At 49.2% G+C, this 20,358-nt stretch overlaps 1 protein-coding gene across 4 annotated transcripts in view; it reads right to left on the reverse strand.

Annotated features, from left to right (window-relative positions):
* The window catches only part of MIDEAS (mitotic deacetylase associated SANT domain protein), a 65,809-nt gene extending 51,415 nt beyond the window's left edge, over window positions 1-14,394 (reverse strand). For 2 of the 4 annotated variants that reach the window (XM_070593839.1, XM_070593842.1), the window contains exon 1: window positions 14,211-14,394. The gene's annotated coding sequence lies outside the window, so the exon portion shown is untranslated. Of the gene's footprint in view, window positions 1-12,591; window positions 12,932-14,210 lie in introns of those variants that run through there. The other 2 variants (XM_070593843.1, XM_070593841.1) reach the window with 2 other exon arrangements.
* Between the last annotated feature and the right edge of the window lie 5,964 nt (window positions 14,395-20,358).

Genomic DNA, 20,358 nt, shown 5'->3' on the forward strand with positions numbered 1-20,358 from the left:
TGAAGTCTGGAATCCCGTTACTAAAAGACTCAGTTGGCCAATCTGAATTCACCAGCCCCTGCAGTGCAGGAGGCTGATAAGACACAGCAGTTCCGTCTTCCCCGTGGTAGCAGATGGGAGGCCAGGAGTTCCTCCCCCTGGCCTCCTTCCCACCCAGATCCAAAGCCTTTGATATGTTAAGGGTTTTTCTTTTTTAAGTATATGTACCATGTGTATATATATATTACCAAAGCAATTTCAAACACACAAATACTCCATTCATAACCATGTCACCTAAATCCAGTATTTACCTTTTGCCAATTTATACGATGGCCAATGTAATCAGTTTACATGCATTCATCAAGTATATGTGCAATTTTGTCTAAAACAGAAACCACTTTTCACCAAAATTCATCATTTTCCCATGAATTAATATCATCTTCATATTAATTTAACAGTGGCACAATATTCTACTGAGTCTAGGTATCATGAATTATATAGGCACATGGAACATTCAGGCTGTTTAGTTTTTTGCTATTTTAAACAATGTTGCTATAAATATCTTTGTATATATAGCTCTTTTCCTCTTTAGAATTATTTCCTTAGAATACATTCCCAAGAGCAATACTAAGAGGTAAAAGGAAATCAACATTTTTTTATAGCTGCAAGTTCTACATTTAAAAAATATATTGTTCCCTGTGAGTTACCTGGATTGTCTATTTTCCAAAGCAGTTTTCCTGACCGCACCTCCCCATCCTACCAATCCTGGTCTGCTCTTAAAACCCACTTTTCCCAGCTGCTCAATGGGCTGGGCATCTGGAGTCCACACCTGAGGACTGAATGATGGAGGCAGCTCAGTTGACTGGCTGTGGAGGGATAAGGAAGGAGGACAGGGAGACGTGGGCAGGAAGGAAGAAGACTGGAGTGGACAGGAGTGGGGAGCAGGCCCCATGGAAGCGGAAACAAAAGCAGATTTCATGCACTGTCCCTCCCAAAACAAGCCAACACCTCCCGGGACATGGAACCCACCCCACCACCTGAGCTCCGCCTGAGCTGATCTTCCAGGGGCCAAGCACAAAGTCACACTTCAGTGGGTTCCCAAAGGAGATTTTTAGAAATACCATGTGCTTCTAGGTTCTGGAAACATACTTTGCAAACACCACTCCCCAGTGGTCAAGTAGGCCCGAGCAGTGTGGGCTCAGCCCTAAGGGTGGCTCAATTTTAAGAAAGAAAATCTTTTAAGAACGAAAGTCCATCTCATCAGCCATGGCAGGAAAGATGCTGCTCCACAGCACTCTCTAAGTGGCACGCAGACCCCTGATAACTGTTCCATACCAGGAACACCTTTGAGTGGTAAGCCAGGTCCCACTGTGATGCACCATAAAGACACCACCTGCCAGGCTCGGTTCACAGGCTCGTGGAATTTCTGAGCAGGAAAGAAGCACATATAGTCTAAGCCCCTCATTTTACAGACAAACTGAGGCCCCATTCCCCGCTTTGGGGCTCCTGCTGCACCCTGCAATCATCGTCAGGAGAATCTGTTCCTCTTCCTCCTCCAACAGGAAGAGCCACAGCCTGTCCTGTCACCAGACTGAACAGGGCTTTTGTTTTAAAGATCCTCAATCTCCTCTCTCATGGTCTGCTGATTCGTTTCCCCTAGTTCCTTCTCTGTGCAAAGCCAGCAGACAGCACAGGGCAGGACAACGAAGAAGTCCTCTAAGGGCTGGTACTTATCCTTCTTGAAGGATTCGGGCCGGTGGGCAGGGAAGTCTCTGCCACCTTTAAACCAGCTCCTCATCACACACACCTCCTCAGAGCCCTCCTCAGGGTGAGGGAGACCCAGGGGCTGGGTTTTGTCTCCCTAAATCCCCTTGCCACCCTCACCAGGGTCTCCTTGGCAGGCTCAGAGAAACAGCAAAGCCACCAAGGTACAAGGGGAGGCCACCATGCAGACGACCAGCTCACCCACCACACACGTCCACTTGACCCAGGCCAGGACTTGGGCCCGCCCACTGCTCCCTCACATCCCCTCAGGCTGCCCTTGCAGTCCCACTGTGGGACACCTACTGTGTGCCAGGCACGGTTCTAGGCCAGGGAAGAGCCAGGTACACCTGCAGCTGATGACAGCGTCCTACAGTGGAGAAGTTGATCAGAAACACTAAGGTGGCAGCTCAAGAAGGCAGCAAGGAAGCAGGTGACTTCTAGCTGGTCCTGTGGGCGTCTGCCAGGAGGAAAAGGGTGGAGAGGACATTCCAGGCAGAGGCAACAACAATATACAAGGCACAGAAGAGTGAAAGTGTGATGAGGAGCAGAGAGAACATAAGTGGTTGTGCTGGGATGGGGGCAGGGGGCAGGAGACGAGGTGGAAAGGAGGCTGGGGCTCCCACAAGGGCCTCGTGTGCCATTCTAAGGAATGCGAGGTTTCTTCTGCAGGACCTGGGTGGCTCTCAAAGGTTTTTAAGAGGGGTGACGTAAAAAACGAAAAAAAAAGAGGGGTGACGTGATCAAAGCTGTGTTTTAGTAAAATAATTCCAGTCCTTCAAGGCTTCTTTTCCACTTCAATGCTACTTTTTAATGCAATTTCATTTCTTGTGGACAAAACTGGGCAAAATTGTGCCAGAGCAAACAATGGCCAGGAACACTCCCACTCCGTCCCTCCCAGGGGCCATGCTGACCCCACACTGGTGACCAAGCCTCAGCCTCAGGAAATACCTCCAGTCCAGGCTGCAAGAACCCAGCCCATAACACACCCAGCTTTGGGGAGACAGCAGCTTCCTGCTTCCAGGCACCAGAGGGAAGACTCTTCGAATGCTGGCGGTCACCACAGTCAAGAGTCCAGTAAATTCAAAACTACATTTTTCTTTTTCTTTTTAAAGAAAACTAATTCCTTTATCTGAGTCTATCGGAGCTGAATGACAAGGATTTCAGTCAAGATGCCCTTGCTTTAAAGAGCTAGAACCAGAAAATCTGAGTGTAAGAAGAAAGCTGGTGCTCATCTAACCTACACCCTCTCGTCTTATGGATGACAAAACCGGGCAGATATGGGACTGAAGATGCTGACAGCCCCAGGCAGATGAAGCCCTCATTCCTTTAGCTCTCTCTCTCAGGCAGGATATTGGCTAGAACGTCTCAACCAGGTCAACACCTTCAGAACTAGAGAGGAGCCCAGTCCTGCTACCTGGGACAGCTCGAGCGCCAGGGACCTCACTCATTCCACAAACCAAGCCTGAAGCCAAAACTCCAACCTCTAGTCTGAAAAGCAAGGTAGCACTTGCCAAACGCCTCACAGCCCTGTGGGTCTTGCCGAACTCCAGAGGAGAAACAATTCAAGCTGTAACTGCCCGTTAGCCAAACAGAGCCAAGCCTTGGCCTCTGTCCTCACAAGGCAGCGCTGAAGTTTTCCAAGTGGAATCAAATGTGCAGGGAGGAGCCAGATGCTGGGATGACTTCTCTTTTCCACTGGAATCATTCAGACCCCAGAGGAGAAAGCCAATCGCTAAAGAAATGCTCAGCTCTCCACAGCCTACAAGAATCCTAAAGTTTAGCCGGAGGCTAAAGAATTCAGACAGATGTCCAAAAAGTTTAAGAATAAGACTGTGGATATTTTCAGTGGCCTAAGGGGAATGCCCCCTCTCTTCCTCCCATGTCCAGCATTGCCCAGTCATTCTGGTCTGATGGCTAGAATGGGCTCCAGCTTCTATGTTGGACACTTGTCCACCTGGAATGTGCAGCCGTCCCCAGGTTTCAGGCGTTGGCATTGTGAGACCTGGTGGGAGGCAGAGTTCCACCTGCTGCTGGAGAAGCTGTACCCTCCAGAGCCTCATTCTTTAGGACCCTCAAAAGCAAAAACGTGGGCACGTGACCTAGGCTGGAGAACCAGATGCTCAGCCTCGCCTCTGCCTCTGGAGTGAGTGGCACAAAAAAGCAGGGAGAGTTCAGAGCTCATTCTGGGGGGGGCGGTGGCAGCATCCAGGTCAGCTGGTGGCAGGGGTGCCAGGCCAGCAGCATCATCTCCTTGACTTTGGTTCCAGCCACCCAACTTCCCATGGGTCCTGACTGATTCCTGAGCCTCGTTCTCCAGTCTTCAGGACATTCAGTGAGCCCCCAGATATCCTTCTAATACATTACTCTTCTCCTTAATTTAGCCAGAGCCAGCTTCTGCTGTTTGCAGACCTAGGACCTGGACTACCCCAGCAAGTCCTTCAACCTCCACAGGGCTCCTCTGGCCCCCTGAGACAACATCTATGCTCAAGCTTCTATTTTTTCCTCTGTGAGAAGAGTCTAATTTAAATAGTCACACACCTGAGAGGATCACAGCCATCTAATAATCACAAATATGGACAAATGCCACAAGTGCTGAATATAACAACCGACCCCATCCCTGGTTTTGTCCAGATGCCCCAGTTTGGGGCAGTAATTAAAGTCATTACCACTCCCTTGAACTCTTCCCCTTTTCTCCACCAGCTCAGAGAAAGGTGGACTTGGAGTCAGGAAACCTGGGTTCTGGAACTTGCACACGTCATTTCAACCCTGGGGAAGGTGTTACCTGCACCACCTATTTCACAGGGAGGTTAAATTAAATGAGAAGCCCCCAAGGCAAAGCCCCAATAACTTCCTAATTCCTAAGTCAATCATTCTCTTCAATCCTTTCTTTCTTGACGTCCCCAGTGACCAACAGTTGATCAATTTCAACTCAATTTAAGAAATATCATGGAGAACTTTCCATGTGCCATAAGCTGTACTAGGTACACAAATCATTGTCCCTGTTTTCATAAAATGGAAAGCTCCCTCCTCCTTTGGCTTCTACGACATCATGTTTCCACGGTTTTCTTCCTTCCTCACTGTTGGTTCCTTCTCAGTCTCTGCTGCTGACTCCCCTTATTTAGTACTCCTTAAATGGGGATCCCCTCAGCTTCCCCAGCTCCAACTGCCTTCTACGTTCTGATGATTCCCCAATGTCTGCTCCAGAATGTCTGACAGATGGTGGGGGCTACAGAGAGGTAAGCGGGTTCGTTGAGAACTTGTCTTGAAGATTTAGCTGCACAGTAAGTAATCACTTTTACTTAAATGACATGTTTATCTGGAGTGGCTTGGTTAGAGTTCATGGAGGGACAACAGCCCCCATTGCCGTCTCTTGGGGATCTCCTTCCCCAGACCCATATGTCCAACTGCCCACTAGACACCTCTCTCGGATGGCCCATAGGCACCTCCAACTCAACATGTCCGAAATTAGACTCATTGTCTCTCCCCCACAATCTGCTCCTCCTCCCATGTCTCAAGGAGAAACCTGAGCAAACACTTTGACTTCTCCCTGGCATTTGGTTGGTCTTCAAAGCCTGTCAATCCAACTCCTTTGACACCTTTCTAATCCAGCTTTTTCCTCCCCCACTGCTCTGGCTCAGACTCCTCCAACTTGCCCCAGTGACAGGGACCTCCTCAATGGTCTCTTTGTTGCTCATCTTCCCATATTTCCAGTCAGTCCTTCACATCACAGCTGAATGAGCTTTCAAAAAGAAAATCTGATCTCTCTCTCTCTCTCTCTCACACCACACACACACACACACACACACACACAAACTGTCAGTGCTCCGTGGCTCCCCACTCCCCTCAGGGTAAGGTCCAAACCTCTTTGTTGACATAAATGGCTGGCCCACGACCTGGCCCCTGCCTGTCCCTTTCAGCACCCCCTCCCACCAGCGCTCCATCATACCCCACTGCTTGCCGTTCCCAGAGCAGACGGTGTTGTGTCACGCCTCCACTCCAGGCCTTGCCTGAGCTGCTCCCTGTGCCTAGAATGCCCTGACTCCCTTTGCCACCTGGTGGATGCCTACTTGTTTCTCAGGACTCTGCTTAAACAACAGCTCCTCCAGGAAGCCTCTCATTCATTAATTCCACAGCATTCACCAAGCACAAGTACCACGCAAGGCACCGGGGCATCCTAGACCATTCCTAACATTCCTCTCTCCTCTGGCCTGCACAAGTGACCGGTTCCTCCTCTGAGCTCAGCAGACCCCTGAACATGTGCACACTGACATCCGTGGCGCTAACTGCTCTTGGCTTTTGTGCGCGTCTGTCTCCCTCACAGACCATGAGCACCGTGAAGGGGGAGGCTGAGTCTCCTTTATCTTTGTATCCCCAGTACTTAGCATAGAGCTAAGCACACAGCAGGGACTCAATAAACGCATGTAGCATGAGCGAGTGAAAGAATGAAGAACGTGAGGGAAAGCACCCTGTCAAGGATGATGGGTAGGGTTACCACTGCTCCTGCTATGACTGGTTTTCTTTTTCTCCATAACTGGGGGAGTCAGATCCTAAAGGCCAGCTGGGCAGTTCAGCCCAGCCTGCTTGGAGAGATGGTAGAGGAAATCCTGAGCCTTTCACCACCTCTAGTACAAGTGGCAACGGGGGTCAGGGAGTGGTTGTTGGCTCCCAAGTTGTCCCAGAGCACTTGCTATTGGGAGACCACAGAGGAAGTGGACATAGCCTCATGTGGAAGATTCCTGGAAGGCCTCTTGCAATGTCCTGCAATACGGAGACTGGGAAGGGGAGAGAAGGAGAGTGGACATAGAGGGCCTTAGAGCAGAGAAAAGTGTCCACTACACACAGACGTTGTCTTCTCCCGGCCACACAGCAACGACAAGCCACCCAAGCATAGGTCCTTCCTCTGCGATCCCAGCTGATAGAACTGTAGTTTAAAACCCACTCCAGGGATCTCCTCTGCATTACACCCGCTCACCTGTTCTAAGAACTTTTCTTGCTTAACCTCACACAGTTATTTCCTAACTTAGAAACCTGTTGTCTCTATAGGGATGAGCGTGGGCCTCAGGGACATCTCGGTGTTAGCCTCTCAGCGTGCTGAGTGCAGCTGCAGTATTTTAACACACACAGAGCTCGTACTACAAAGCCCCCGAATTTAAGCCAAACACTTCGTCTGGTGTTCAGCCTTAGAAACTGCAACTTATTCCAGAACTACAGGAACAGGCTATGATGAATTTAAGCATCAAGAGCCAGGATGTCTGGCGCCTGCCTGGTGCCCTCCTAAGAGATGTTCAAGGTTAATCTTGATCATATTCTTATTTTTCACTTTACACGCTGACTTGAGAACCTAACCCCCAGAAAACATAACTGTACCAAATTCCATTCCCCTAGGTGACAGATCCACCCTGAGTCCGTTTTTCCCTCTGGGTACAACCTATCTCAGAAGCTGGCCTGCCAGCCTCCCGGGGGGAAGAGGCACAGGGGACCGTACTTTGCACCCCTCAACATGCCACACGCAGTGCTGAGGGCACTGCAGCTGTTCCGTAAACGCCCAGTGAGGACAGCCAGCCTGGTGTTAACTGGCCCTTCAGTCTGCGTTCCAGGGCCTTCTCCTGGGTCGCCCAGGAGACAACTGAGATCTTAGGAACTGGGAGAGTTCCTCCTTTTCCTCAGTGTTGCCCAACTCACGTTCTGTGTTTAGAAAACCCTAAGTAATCTTATAGGCCAACTGAGGTTAGTTAGGAAGTTTAGGGACCCAAACAGGATGGTGGCAATTAAGATCAATTAAGATCGCAATGAGATAATATAATGGTAAGAAGTCTATTAAAAAAGCATCCCACTCTCTTCTTAAAGACTTCCCCTCCACCCCTGGTTTGTTTGTTTTTAGTTTCTTCTTTTTAAATCTTTGTGTACTGCCTTAAAGAAACTGAAGGGATGGAATCCTTGGCTTACAAATAGACATATTGGAATTGTTGGATTATGATGACTAAGATGACCAATGCAGGATGGCAAAAGGAAGTGGAATGTGAGGTTTGTGTCCTAACTCTTCCATTCAACAGCTGTGTGACCTTAGAGAAGTCACTTAACCTCTCTGAACCTTAGTTAAAACTGAGAGAGTTACCACAGGTACCCTTCCCAGCTTTAAATTCTTTTTTTTTTTTTTTTTTTGAGGAAGATCAGCCCTGAGCTATCATCTGCTGGCCAATCCTCCTCTTTTTGCTGAGGAAGACTGGCCCTGAGCTAACATCCATGTCCATCTTCCTCTACTTTATATGTGGGACATCTGCCACAGCATGGCTTGATGTGCAGTGCCATGTCCACACCTGGGATCCAAACCGGTGGACCCCAGGCCACCGAAGCGGAACGTGGGAACTTAACCACTGCACCACCGGGCCAGCCCCCTGTGGCTTTAAATTCTTAACCTCAGGATTCTCTGAGATGTTGATACTGTGGTTACTATAAAACGGGGATTGGATGAAACAGTCCCTGAGGTCCTATCCAGTTCTAAAAGCTGATGATTTAGTGAAACAGCAGATGCTAGAAAATATTGGTTTATTAAATGCAGTTTATGCATAACTTTTTCAAAAGCAGTTTTCTATGTAAATCTGTTTCACCCATATATGTTCATCAAAAATTTTCAGTGAAAAATGAATTCAACATATTAACTGCAACATTGTGTGTAGTAGCAAAACACTGGAAACCCAAACACTCCTCAGAAGGAGGCCAATTAAATAAATTCTGGCATTTCATATAGTGCAATACAACATAGCCGTTGGAAAAAATGAGGCAGCTCTACATACATTGATATAGAATAATCTCCAAGATACAGTAAGTGAAAAACACAGAATGTAGGGCCCCATGTCTAGTATGCCAGCATTTGTTTATATATTCATATTTTCTTTATCTGCAGAGATGACATCTGGAAGCATAGCTGAAAAATGACAAATTATAGATGCCTAACACAGAGACACGGAAGGGTTGAAAAAATGGGGCCTATTAGAGGATGGAAATTTATTTTTTCAAAGTTTCATGTTGTCACATTTATCGATCTTTTCTTATGGCCTCTGCTTTGTATCTTTCTTATGAAGGTCTTCCTTCCCTCAAGGTTAAAATAGATATTTATTTTTCTAATTCTATTGTATTTATATAGGAGCATGTATATATATATATATACATATATATATATATATATATATATCACACACACAAATATATGTATGTATAGTAATCTCTTGTCTATGCTGAAATTATTTTTGAGACGTACTTTACACTGTATAATTTATCTCTTTTGAATTTTGAACCATATGTATGTATGACCTTTTCAAATAGAAAAATGAGGGGGCTGGCCCGGTGGTGCAGCGGTTAAGTTCACACGCTCTGCTTCTCAGCGGCCTGGGATTTGCTGGTTCAGATCCCGGGTGTGGACATGGCACCACTTGGCACACCATGCTGTGGTAGGCGTCCCACATATAAAGTAGAGGAAGACGGGCACGGACGTTAGCTCAGGGCCAGTCTTCCTCAGCAAAAAAAAAAAAGAGGAGGACTGGCAGTGGTTAGCTCAGGACTAATCTTCCTCAAAAAACAAAACAAATAGAAAAATGGGGGAAAAAGAAGCTACCAGATTTTATTTTTAAAGAAAACAAAATTTTTGAAGAATCTAGCTTGTAGGTTGCATTTTATGGTATGTGAATTATATCTCAATTGAAAAAGAAAGAATCTAGTTTACATGGCAAGGTTGAGATTCACAGCATGAGAACTGGGTAGAGACAACAGAATCCTCCTAGTCAAGCCCTACGTTAGGGTTTAGCCAGAATCTCCTTAAGACTCAGTTTTATAGTTTAGCCTTATTTCATAGGTTCAGTACCTGTTTGGGCAAAACAAACCTGCAGCCAACCAGGAAGCATCTCTTTGCCCTCCCTACAATTCTTGCCTGAGAGTTGGCCCTATCACCTTCTATCAGTCTGGTTCCCTAGGTAACGAATACTCTCCCCTAAATGCCAATGCTCAGGCATAGGACACTGTGGGACAGGTCAACTAGGCCCAAATCAGGATGAGGAGGAGCCAGTGTCAAAGCTGGACAGACACTATCTGGCACCCAGGGGGAAGAGATGCTGGACATGCAGCAGAATAATGAGGTGCAAAGCCAGGAGGCACGAGAGGCTAACAGGCAGGAAGCAGGGCTGGATAAATGTTCAGCACAAAGACTAGGAACCATGGTTCTTGGTGCTTGGCTTGGGTGTGTGTGCCTTTGCACAAGCGGACAATATCTGAAGGCAACTGCCGTTTGCATCATCATCTTCTTCATCTTCATCATTACCATCATCATCATTACCAAACATTTACTGGGACTTGTTATGAGTGGAGCACCAAGCCTGGGGATACAAAGATATATAAAATAGGGACTTCCAGTTTAATTGAAAAGTGCTAATATTGATCCACCCAAGGGCACATTTAAGAAGCTGAATGAAGGGTATGCTCAAAGCCACGGCCCAAAGGAGAGGATGAAAATCCTTAGGCCAGGTTTTAAGGTTTTCTTTAGCATGGGACCCCAATGGATGTTACTGGAATCCCCAGGGGAGGCCTATAGGGTGGCAGCGGTGAAATTCTTGAGGAAGGGAACATGGACAGGGGTGGAAGAGGAGCGCGGCTGAGCCAAGTGAAAGAGAGGAAAGGGGAGGCCTTCCAGGCTTCTGAGGAAGAATGAAAGGTAGAAATGGTTGCCACCAGCAGTTTGGACAAACACACAGAGTGGGTCAGTGGGTCAGGCCGGAGGGTTAGGGCAGGAGAGCAGCGGGGGCCAGACCCCTGGGTGGAAGGCCCTGACTGCCAGCCTGGAAGTGTGATCCTTACCATGCAGACAGTGGGGAGCCATTGAAGGTTGCTGAGCAGGACGGATTACAGAGGAGTCTTTATCCCAGGCTTATTCAAAGCCCTGTGTGTGTTTCAAGTGGCACTTGAGACAGAAAGTCATAAAGCATTTGCCCTGTGTCATGTAGACGAGGAAAAAAAAAGGTTTAAGGGTCTCACAAAGAGATGCTTCAGTGAGGAGAAATGAAGGGCGGGGGCATGTTTTAAAGAAGGAAACAAATTCGCAGGACAGAACTGCCAGGCGTCTGGAAAACTGCAGCACTTTCTTCAGCGTCTGGAATGCCCTCTTTTGGCCAGGGGTGTTTACCTCCTTTTTTGGAGGTTAGTTGTGGTGTCAAAACATCGGATTGTGGTGTAGGGAGTGAGGCAGCCGGGAGGAGGCAGATGAACAGAAGTATAAATATCGGGCCTGGAGAACATCAAAGGCTCCATTCCAAGACCACCCTCTTGCAGGGGACTCCATCTGCCTCTCTCGGTAGCACCTTGCAGTTTTTGCCAGAGTTGCTGAGCTTCCTAATTACCTCCAATAGTTTCTTGTCTTAAAACAATAAAATGATTTTTAAAATCTGTCAAGTTTTGATTCAGAGCTTTTTCAATATTGTTCCTAATTGTGCACAGCAGGGCCGCAGGCAGAGCGGCTCAGGGGCGTGAACGGGGCAGCAACTTCAGGCCATAAATCAGCCTTTACTAAGGTGGGAGAGGAAGTCAGGATTACGTTTCCGGTCTTAAACTGGGCCGTGTACAACTGCACGGCGAGCTCTGTGAATGCAGAGGCAAAGCTGAGCAAGTCAAGGGAAGGGCCTGAGTTATGCACAAAAACCAGCCAGGTTGAACTGAAGATATGGGCAGGCGACTGCTCCAGGTGGCTCCACAACTCCAGGACGTCAGCTTCCTTCTTTTTCTGGCCTTTGCAAGGGGTCCCTCCCTTCCACTCTCCTGCCCACACTCCTGGAGGGGCTTTGGGCCCTTCAAGTCTCTGTAAGTTCTATACAAAGGACTGCAAACTCAAAGCTTTCTTTCCTTTGGAGTCAGAAGGGAATGCTCCCCTCTCGGCCCCTCAAGACTAGCTCTGGGCACCAGCAGGCCCTTACGAAAGCAGCCCTGGTCTGGCGATGCAGCTAACCAGGACCTTGAGAGTCAAGTTCAGGAAAAACCCAAGTTCCGTACCCAGAACAGGGGTTGTGCAACCCATAGCAACTCCTACTGTAGTGGTGTTTTTGCTCTAAACCTCATTCGCCTGTGGCAGCTGTGTCTGTACATCCCAGACTTTCCAGAAAGGTCCTGATCTCACATGTTTGTCCTGGAGTCTCTAGAAGCACATAGGTATCTGCCAGAGATTGCATCCTAATGTTTCGGTTTGACAAATGGTCACTGTGCCCGTGACACACAGCTGGCACAAGGCTGCAAAACAGAATTTTCCCTCCAGGTGAAACTGTTACTTGGCTGGGGAGAAGGTCAGGCAGGGGGAAGCTCCAGTGTGCCAGGGCCATCAGCATCTGCCACCCTGAGCAGAGAGGCTGGCCAAGCACTGCAGTGAGATGGTGGCACGGAGTCACACAGCACCTTCAGCAGGCGTGAGTGCTGCCCCATGAGCGTCTTCCACCCAGGGCAGGGAGAGAGGGGGCTCAGCTCCGGGATGGGAGAAGAACAGCCCTGCATGCATCCCATACATGCTTTTTGACTGTGTTTTAAATCCCTCTAATACAGTTAGCCACCTCTGGGCCCTCAAGGAGAATCTGTTTGCCTTCTTTCCGCACTTGCAGGCTTGGCTCCCTTCCTGCAGCACAGTATGTGTGAGGACCCCTACCCTGGTCTGTGCAGCAGGCCTTGCTCAGGAATTGGGGGTGGGGGCTCCTCTGGAGAAAATGTACACGAGTCACTCCTCCATCTCCCCCACCCCACCCCAGACACGGCCACAGACACACAGTCTCAAAGCCCCAGCACTTTTCCCTTTGCCCAGAACACAATAAAGGAATTAGGACCCACCTACTAAGTTTCTGCAGCTGGCTCTTCAAGGCTCAAAGTCTAGCTGGCCAGCTTGATCACACACGTCTGACGTGTCCTCTGCAACCAGGCCCCAATCCAGCTACCGTGCAATTTTGCTAATTCAAATTGCTTTCCCGTTTAGGGAAGTTGATAGCCATCTCCCATCTCCTTTTCCTGCTGACGTCATCTCACATTTTCTACAGGCACAAATAAGGGTACAGTTCCTGGGATAGTTTTCAGGCTGCCTAAGGAGGGAGTGGAAGGATCCTGCCCTCCTGGGTCCACTTCACTTCTCTGGTGTTTGGCAAGATGTCCGAGGTTAAGGGAGAGGCAAAGAAATAATTCACCTAGCTAAGGTTAAAAGCCAAAAAGAACTTGGCGACTGCAGCTCAGGCCCAGATCTGTCCTGGCTATTTGCAATGCAAATCTGCGTTTTGTTCGCTGCCACCGAGGTCTTGCACAATAGCCTGTGTATAAACATCCAACAATGCCTGACTGTGCAATCACGCTGTAATTACAGGCCGGCAGGAAGCTGCTGCTAGGAACTGCACCATTCAACCTCCAGACATCCCATGTCGGAGTCTCCACGGCACGGACGCACATTCCTGCACACACCAACGCGGCCCCGCCGCTGCCCGGCCGCTGCTGCTACAGTTGCCGTCTCCAAGCCGGGGAGCCCGGGCGCCGCCGGCGCCGCCCGCCCGGCCCGCCAGCCCGGAGTTACTTTGCAGGGATGTCATAAACTTCTCAGCTGTTCTTTAAAAAAAACCCTGCGCCACGAGGCTACCGAGGGCGGCGGGAACCACCATTAAAGTTCTCAGGCACATTCCTGCAGCCCCAGCAGTTTTAGAAAACAGCAAAGAAAGAGATGCTACAGTCCACTGGAAGCGAGTTTCGGAGATTTATATAGAAAACACTCACGTATGTACGTGGGTGTGCTGACAGTTTTTACGGCTAAATTGCAAAGTGTTAGGCCTTAGTGATTACTGTCAGGTTCGGGGCGTGGTGTGGGAGGACAAACGGTGGAGGAGCCAGGAGGGATTCGTTTAAAAGGGGCTTGGGGGGCAATTCCGATTTTGCTTTTTGGAAATGCGTAGGGTTGTTTTCCCAAACTTCCGAGTTGCTCTGCTCTTCGTCACTGGAGGGCCAAGCAAAGAAAAGTGGGGGGAAAGTTCCTTTAGCTTCCTCCCTGAGACCTCACGGAGGGCTGCGAAGAGGAAGAGCACGCTTCCCTGGGAAGCACTGGCCGGGGCTGGGGGGCTGCGCCCAGCCTGTCGAGATGGGGGCCGCCGGGCGGAGGAGTAGCCCTGGGCGCAGGCCCCAGGAAGCCCCTTCCCTGCACCCGTCCTCTCGCAAACGGCGCCTGGAGCGGCCTGGCTGCAGCCCTGGCTGTTTTAAGTCCTGCAGCAAACTAATGGCAACAGGGGCGCAGCCCCGGACTCCAGTCCCGGCCGCCGAGCTCCCTCCCTGCAGCGCCACCCGCACCCCGGCGCCCAGCGCGGCCGGCCCAACTCGGCCCGCCACATCCCCGCCTGCGTGGCCAAGCCCGGGCCCCAGAACGTTCCCGAACCCCACGTCGGCGCTCCGGCGGCGGAGGGGGCGCCGAGCCCGCAGCTCACCTGCGCGCTGGATCCTAGGGCCGTTCGGAGAGGCGCGGGGCGTGGGGCGTGGGGCGCAGGCGAGCGCGGCCCGCAGACTCAAACTTTGTTGCTCTCGGGACGGCGCAGTCGTCACTTCCTCGCGGAGCGGGCGGCGCGGCCCGGGCTGTGACCCAGCAGCTCGCGCGGTGGCGCGCCGGGCCCTGCAGCCGCCCGCCCGCCCGCTCGCCCGCTCGCCCGCGCCCCCGGCTCCGCGCGCTCTCGGCGGGGGACACGGGCAGCCGGCCGCTGAGCCTGCACCCCTCTGGGGAAGGCACGCTGCAGGCGGGTCGTTTCCGCGCCGAAGAAGGGCGGTCGAGCCTGTTCTCAGGCTGGATCGGGAAAAAGTGGCGTTGGGGTTCAGGCCCCGGGAAGCACGCGGGGGAGGGAGGTGGTTCAGACACCCCGGAGAACTGGGGATCCAGGAGAAAGACACCCAGCGCACAAAGGGGTGGGGGAGGAGGAAGAGAAAGTTTTTCAGTTTGGTGTTGAGGCTAGAAGGTCACGTCAGAAGGCAGAGTGCTCTGTGCCAAATAGTGCCTAAGCTGAGCCTTAAAACGCGGGTCTCCTCCCCACGTTCCCTCAAAAGTTCTGCACGCTTATCCGTCGTCATTTCCACTGGTTATAGGCGCGCGGGACGTTTACCATCTATCACACTTCAGGGGGCTATTTCAGCACCCAAGTTGGGGCTGCAAAATGGTTTCTGTTCTCATCCACCCCCGCGATTTCCACCTCTTCCTCTACTCTCAGCTCACAGAAGGTCTCTTTGGGGACTGATGCATTCCGTGTTTCATCACGGGCCAAAAGTGACATAGAGGGTAGGGTGGAGTCCTGAGAAGAAGAGCTTCAGGCAATAGTAATTCTGAAATTTATCGTTGCCCAAAATAAAGTTGCTCACCATATTAAAAACTACAATAACGAAAAAGCCACCTTTTCGGTTTCTGATAAACAGCAGCAAAGTAGTTAAACAGCAGTCTTCAGGGAAAAATTCCTGATCCGGTAAAGCTGGAGAGAAAACAGGGTTAGCCTTTGCTGTGGTTTAAGAAAAAAAAAAAAGCAGACGTTTGAAACTGCAGTGGAGGGCTTTCATAAAAGAAACATTAGCTTCATTGTAGCTTGTTGTGGAAAACAGGGACCTCTTTAAAGGTGGTTCAAAAGCATCAGTTCGGGCTCAACAATTTTCCCTTTTTCCCCAAATACCGCTTCTACCATCACAGTGGCCAGATCACAGAACCTCCAGTTCCAGGGCTTCATCTTTTTGCTAAAGCACGGGAAACCACAGAGTTGAGTGACGACTTTGTCTAGAAAGGTGGATGTAAAACTGATGGAAAATGACATCTGGGAAATGATCCCCAGGTCTGCCTTAATACCTAATTGGAAACCACAAAGGCAGGGAAGCCGCAAAGGCAGACTCACAGAAAGATTGGGAGCATGAAGACTGACGCTCTCCTAGCAACGTGAAATCCCCCATGTTGCAGCCCTTATACACTTGTTCTGATTTCTACTGAGATATTATTAATGGCACATTATAAAAACAAAATGTACCATGTAAGAAAAATAATATTGGTTTGAGAAATACATGCATTATTAGACTCTAAATAATTATAATTCTCTGAAATGTTTATTACATCACACTATTGTGGGGGGATGGTGGAGGGACTGCCTATTTCAATTTTGGAATCGATAGAGGAAATTCCTTAGTGCATTCTGCTTGAAGCAAGCTATGACATAATCAAAAGGGGTAGAGAAAATATGTCACCCAGGCTTCTAAAACAATCAAGTGATACTCTATTTTTGCTAGAACAAGAGCAGAATATTTCTTTGTTCAGTATTATGATTCTGAATTCTCAGCCACAATTTCATGAATATTCAGTATTTCTGCATGCCCAGGAATAATTAGCAGACGGTATAAATGTGTCAAGGCTTGACACTTATATATGCACACACATGCATTGCTTTTTCTCTGTCTACAGCGGCATTTGCCGGAGTATCACAAAGTGTGGAAGCTGTGGTAGGCAGCCTGGAAGACAGCTCCCCGCTGATGATCCCCTGTCTCCTGGGATTCGTGCCCTTGTGTAATCCCCTCATTTTGATTGTGGGCTGGACTAATTGACTCAGTTCTTACACACAGTATATGCCAGAAGTCATGTGATGTCACTGCTGAGATTAGATTATAATAAAAACTGTGGTGTGGTAGTGAAGTTCACACACTCTGCTTCATTGACTTGGGTTCACAGGTTCAGATCCCCAGCATGGACCTACACCACTCATCAGTCATGATGTGGTGGCAGCCCACATATAAAGTGGAGGAAGATGGCATAGATGTTAGCTCAGGGCTAATCTTCCTCAGCAAAAAACCAAAACAAACAAAAAAACGAAAACTGTGGCTTTCATCTTGAGCACCCTCTTTTCTTTCTTGCTCTCTCTTGAGTCACTCACTGTGGGAGGGAAGCCAGCTACCATGTTTTAAGCTAGTTACCCTGTAGGGGGCCAGCCCAGTGGCATAGTGGTTAAGTTTGCGCACTCCACGTTGGCAGCCTGGGGTTCACTGGTTCGGATCCTGGGCATGGACCTACACACAGCTTATCAAGCCGTGCTGTAGTAGGCGTCCCACATATAAAATAGAGGAAGATGGGCACAGATGTTAGCTCAGGGCCAAGCTTCCTCAGCACAAAGAGGAAGACCAGCAGTGGACGTTAGCTCAGGGCTAATCTTCCTCAAAAAAAAGAGGCAGCCCTGTAAACAGGGATTGAGGCCTGCCAACAACCACATGAGTTAGCTTGGAAAAGGATACCTCCCCCTTCCCCCATGCTATTCGAGCCTTCAGATGAGAACTTCAACCTCAGCCAACTGTTGCCTCATGAGAACCCTTGGATCAGAGGCATCCAGCTAAGCTGCCTGGACTCCTGACCCAGAGAAACTGTAAGATAATAAATGTTTGTTGTCTTAAGCTGCTATGTGTTGGAGTAATGTGTTATACAGCCACAGATAACTAATGCAGAGGCTAAAAGAAAAGTCAATGTGGGCCCAATGACAACGCCACACAGCCTCCCTGGTCCCTCACCTGGAAAGCAGAACATGGGGAAAGAGGCAGGGGCTGGGGCCAGACCTGAGTGTAACACATAAATCCTAAGGACAGAAGGCCCAGCCCTCACCCCTTTCGCAAAGCAAGGGTCATCCTTGAATTTAAACCGTTTCAGAGGGTATGAGCTGCTGCTCAGTCCCAGGCAGCCCTGATATTGGGTGTCACCAACCTGATAGTATGTGTAGAGGTCTTTGTGTCACAAGAATTGACATCTGTCCCAGTGTCCTCTTCCTCCTCCTCAGGGCATCTACCCTGATCCCCGAGGCCTTGGTACAACTGGTGGACTATAGGGTCAGGCTTTGGCCCTGGAAGGAGAGCTTGCAAGAGGAACCTTCAACCCTGGCAGCCAGAGAGGATAGGCGATTTCAGTGGCGGGGGCGGGGGGGGGGGGTCTACATACTAGAAAGAGAGGCTTGTGGTCCTGCAGCTGAAGAGCAAGCTGTGGACTATCTCTGATAAGAATCACCTCCACACTGCTTCCAGGGCTACAAAGAACATTCTGTCCACATGATGGTATCTTTCTCTCAGCATCATTTCCTCTCTGACCGGAGCAAATGATTTACTTTAAAAACATGAAACAAAGTTTTAGGAAGCAGGGAAGATACTATGCTCCTTCATCCCTAACCGGGGCAGACATCTACTTGTGGTTGCCCCACGTCCCCCTCCCCTCACCCAATCCTGTACAGCTGTCAATTGTAGAGCCTGTTTCTGCTTTTCCTCCAGAGACGCTAGGCTCTGATTTTTCTCATGTGCAGTGGCCACAGCTGCTGTGTTGCCATGCCGTCATCCGGTTGCTATGACTTGTGAGGTTGTGGATGTGCCAGAACGTGAATCTATTAATTTAACAGGAACTAGGCTCAGCACATATATTCCGTGTTAGGTCATTCGCTTTGCTACCTAAACCACATCCAATGTGTTCAGCAATGGGAACATTTCCTAGAGTCTGGCTTTGCAAAAACGCCAAATGCCCTGAATTTTGAGTCTGCACTGTCAGTTTTATATTATTAAATTACTGAGGAGGACATGAAGGCATTCTAGCACGGGTATGAAAACAGGTCAGCCCAGGAGAAAAATCAAGGGGAGGGAAGTCTCTGGTCTTCATTCTTTGCACATTGAGGTCCTGTGTGCAGGAAGTGTGTGTGCTAACTTCTGCAGGAATCCGCCCTGAGCCCAGGTTGCTCACTGACAAGGCCTGAGCTCTCCAACACCAGAACTAGGTGCTGTGTGCCACGATGATAAGAGAAACCACTGTCCTTTTCCGTGGAGCACACAGGCAGGTATTTTTCATTCACCCCGACAATTAACCCTTACTAAATGTCTACTGGTGGGTGTGTTAGGGATACAAAGATGAAAAGGACAAAGTCTCTCCCTAGTGGGGGAGAAAGACACATAAATTACAGTGCAGCATAAGTATTATAATCGAGCTTTGCCTGGGGCACTATGAGCTGATGGAGAAGGAAGTAAGTCAGTCTATCTGGAAAGAGGCGTTATGGGTCACTACCAGTGTTTTCCTTTAAAAAATTATTAAAAATTATCAGATACATTGCATTAAGTAATAATAATAAGTTATGTTTTATGTGGCTTCTGTTTCAGTTGTGTACAATAGATATGTATATTTGTTGGGGGGTCACAGTGCAAAACGTAGTTCCTACATATAGACAGAGAAGTGTGAAAGTTCTGGTTTAGAGGTTAATAAATGACTGCATACACTGAGGATCTGTGATGGGCCAGGCCTCAGGTGATGTTGTCTCATTGTATAGGTGAAGACACTAGCCATGACGTAGGTTTTCCAAATCCTTCCAAATCCTCCTTCCTTGGTAAATCAAGGCCAAACCTGAAGGACCAGCTCCTTGAAGCCACTCTGAACAGAGCATAGGCCCCTTTGACCCAGGACAGCTCCACGGCAGTGAAAGAGTAGCACCCCCTTTCTGGCCTGCTGGATGGTGAGAGGGGAAAGAGGAGAGAAGAGGGTCAGAAAGGCATCATGCTTTTTCCTCCTCTCCAGGTCTTAGATGGAAGCAGGAAAGGTGCATTACCTGATAAGTGTTACTGAAGCACAGAGGGGTCTCTTACCCAGCTCCCCACTGGGATTCCAGGACCAAGCTGTCTCTAATGTGGTTTTATACCAAACTAGGGGGCAGCCATGTCCAAGTGACCTTGTGGTCAAGGCTGGTAAGCAGACAGAGGCTCTGAGCCTTAGCTCTCCTGAGCCCCCACAGTTCCCACCTGGCATGGCTATCACGTTGAGAGCCAGCAGCCGGCTGTGGAAGTGCCCTGGTGGGGCCAGATGATCCTGCAGCAGGCTCAGGGGAGGATCAGGGATTTGCACCAGTGAGAAGAGGGGGGATAATGAGCGCCAAGTTGCAAAGGGGAGAAGCCAATTCTGGGAGGTGGGAGTTGGCTTTGCTGCAGAATGGACCACAATTCACCTACCATAGCTGGTAGCAGCATGGCCCTGCAGAGCAAGCAGAAACCAAGAGGAGGAGGCAGCTTGGTACGGTGGTTAGGAACAAGGATTCTGGACTGTCCACAGACTACCTGGCTTCAAGTCCCATCTCTGCCACATACTACCTGTGTGACTTTGAACAGGTTACTTAGTCTTTCTGTGCCTCAGTTTCTTTATCCATAAAATGAGGATGATGACAACAATTGTACGTACTTGTTAAGGTTGTTATAAGAATTAAATTAGTTTATAAAGCTCTTATATATGTATTCTTTAAGTGTCAGTTGAACAAGTAAATCATTCACCAACCAAAAGGATTCTATATGGATACTGCATGTCTCCAAGACCCCAAACTGGACTTTCAATTAAAAATTCCCCAAACCATCAGCTTATGGGGAGACTTGGATCAGCCATGGACTATACATTTAAAATGTAGTAGAAGTTAAAAAGTTTGACCCTCAGGGGCTGGCCTCGTGGCCGAGTGGTTAAGTTCGCACGCTCCGCTGCAGGCAGCCCAGTGTTTTGTTGGTTCGAATCCTGGGCACGGACATGGCACTGCTCATCAAACCATGCTGAGGCAGCGTCCCACATGCCACAACTAG

Source organism: Equus przewalskii, chromosome 25 (assembly GCF_037783145.1).
Source record: "Equus przewalskii isolate Varuska chromosome 25, EquPr2, whole genome shotgun sequence".
NCBI classification, from domain to species: domain Eukaryota; kingdom Metazoa; phylum Chordata; class Mammalia; order Perissodactyla; family Equidae; genus Equus; species Equus przewalskii.